We start from the raw sequence: 3,274 nt of genomic DNA on the forward strand, positions 1-3,274 counted from the left end.
AAATTCCTACTTTCCAGCTATCAAGAAGCCCCAACCATAGGAGGCTCATCTTGACTGTTAAAGATTGCGAATCAGCTTGACTGTTTCGATGGATTCTGAGAAAGATGACAGGGAGAAAGCACATAGGTGTGTAGGAAAGCAAGATCTGGCTGCATGGATGTGTCGCAGACACAGACAGCTTCCCTCNCAGCTTTAACCACACTGCCTTGGGCCAGCTCTTATTGGACAGTCAGCTCTGGGCTTCCCTTCATGACCCAGAGACTGAGATGTATCCATGAGTCAATCCTATTCCATTTTCCTTTCTTCCTTCTTTGAGAATGGCACTTAATTAGCATTCTCAGTGGATTCAAATGACACACGAAGCTCCAGGTTTAACTTTCGGCTCTGGAAATTAAGATCTACGTGTATAAGAGGAAGGAAACTTGGAGTGAGTAAAGTCTGGAGTGANTGTGCATTATTGACATGGACACGGCCATGCCAAGGATGTCAAGACTTCAGACCTAGAGAAAATTGGCAAAGCCATTACCCATGTTGCCCAGGCTCAAGAGAAATGGCAAAGCTTTCCTCCAGAGTTCCAGCATGAGTGTTTATAAATGATTGAGCAGTGTGTGCATAGACTAGTAACTGTAACTTCCTCTTCCCAGATGTTCATGGCCTAAGATGCTCCCCTGTGGAGACCTCCTATGGAAATTAGCTAATCCGTCCTCCTGTGCTATACCTAATAAAACAGTTTGAGCTTTCAGGTTGCAGTGGGTAGTAGAAGCCAACTCCACCTGACCTCAGCCTTTGTCATTGTGTCTGTGTCCCTCTTTAGGGTTGCTGGACCCAAACCATGCAGGTTGCAATCACCTTGCAATATTTATATTTACCCTACCTGCCTGTGTTGCCTACACACACACACACACACACACACACACACACACACACACACAGACCTTTCTCTTATGAAAGCCATGAAAAGATAAGCATCTTCCCCATTCCTGATGAGTAACAAATTGAAGAGTTCTAGGAACTAGCCATGGTGACAAACCCCAATCATGCTAGCATCTTTGGGAGGCAGAGACCTTGGTCACTCTGGACNTTGAGTCCTTGTATCAAGCAAATAAATAGATGTTTCTCATGCACATTGGGAGGGGGAAATCACCACATATGGACTAGGTTTGCTCAGGGGGAAACAAGTGTTACAAGTAATAGAAAATGTATGCATGTTTCCAGATGACCTTTTCCAAGAATCCTGTCACCAACATCTTTTATTTCCTGTAGAAAATTAAGATGCAGTTTCTCTGCCCAGGCCATTATGACTGGATGGCACATGGAACACACAGATAACAACAGGCAAATGACCATACAGACACAGCCCTTCTCCTGTTTCCTGCAGCCTGGCTAAATGGACTCCCACTTCTCTGTGAGCATTGCTTTTCCAAATGTCTCTTCTGTTCTGGAAGCATGATCCTCACTCCCAATGGCATCTGCCTTATGTTCCCTTTTTGCTTCTTGTTGNTCTCCTAGAGGTTATTAGTCTCATCCTGGGGTCTAGATCTCATTAATAGGTTTGTGATATCTGGATGCATAATTNCAGTTCTAAAATGCCTCATTTGTTTCTCGCCATATACCANGTTCTACAGTGTGTGTTTAATTATATTCAATTGTATGTCCTAGAGGAGCTCCAAACTCAACATGGCTTACCTATAGCTGGATAGTTTTTCTTCTTCTATCTCTATAAATCTTCTCTTCTCACACTCCATAGCTTGGTATTGTTCACACATTTCTCCCATGGTTGGATTGATGTAGGGGAGAAGAGAAAGGAATGTTCCCAAGAAGAACCTGAAAGATACCTATATTGATGTCAACACAGATACCAATCTTGGGGAGCATGTGTGAAATCAAGAGTGAAATAAAGGTNTGGACCACAAGTGGGATGTTTGATTAGATGCCCGAACCAAGAAGATTTACAGTCAAGAATCTGAGTGTGTAGAGAATGAATTTGAGACAGGAAGTTTAGGAAAAGTGACTGGAGAAGATGCAGGGAATGGAGACAGATCACAGAACTATAGTAATGTTCAGGTAGGGAAGGGACAGTCATTGCTTTGTGACATACTTCCCCACTTTCTCTTGAGAAATAAAACTATGCTGTAAGGATGAAAATATCACGAACATATTCCATGTCACAGAGTAAGACATCAGGCAATGAGGCCTCAACTTAGGTTCCACTCTGCACCTGGACTTCCAAATAAAGATGAGTATAACCCCTATCATGACAAAGCAATTTAACTACAATGCAACCTGTGGTGGTGTTTACATTTTCTGTTCTCTCCTACCGAAACCTGTATCTTTAAGACTAAGAAAAGACAATTATTTAATTATTTTACTTCAGAAAGCCCTCTTATATCTCAATAAATCTTTTTTTTTTATGCATGGAATAGAAAAGAGAAGCTGCCCTGTTACTTGTAGGAACAAGCCTACTTCATTCTGCATTGGACTCAGTGCTTTTATGACTTGGGTTTATAAACAAACAAAAAAGTTCCTAATCAAAACCCAGAACGTTCAGCCCCAAATGCCATCTTCACAAAGGAAGAGACAGAATGTTCTCCTGTCTTTTGTTCTGAGTCTAAAAATACTGGACTTTATTTTGAGGTACAGCTTTGCTCCTAATATCCGTGTCTTTCCAAAATCTGCATGTTGCTCTCCTCACATGGACATCCTTCCCATAACATTAGCAGGCTATTGGTGGGAAGCAATTATGCCACGAGGGAGCTGCCCTTGTCAAGATGATCAGTGCCTTTCTGAAGAGGGTTCCAAAGAGCAGCTGCCTTGCTCCTTCCACCAGGTTAGGATACAAGGAGACTGTCGAGTTAGGGTTTCCATTGCCATGATAAAGCATTATGATTATAAGCAACCTTGGCAAGAATAGGTTTAGTTCACTTCCACATCACAGTCCTTCATGGAAGAACATCAGGATGGGGACTCAACCACAGGAGGCAGGCAATGGCTTCTGCTCTTATCAGTTCTATAATATGACTCTAGTATTCATAGGTTGTAAAAGTAAANCAAAAATACAGAAGTGAAGCAAAAACCATGGAGGAGTATTTTTTTTATTGGCTTGCTCAGTCTGGTTTCTTATAGAACCCAGCACCATCAGCCCACATGGATGGCACCACCAACAATGGGCTGGACCCTCCTGAATCAATCCCTAATTAAGAAATTGTAGTACAGACTTGATTACAGGCCAGTCTTATGGAAACATTTTCTCAACTGGGAATCTGCCTTCCTGACT

Source organism: Mus caroli, chromosome 9, assembly GCF_900094665.2.
Source record: "Mus caroli chromosome 9, CAROLI_EIJ_v1.1, whole genome shotgun sequence".
In the NCBI taxonomy this organism is placed as follows: domain Eukaryota; kingdom Metazoa; phylum Chordata; class Mammalia; order Rodentia; family Muridae; genus Mus; species Mus caroli.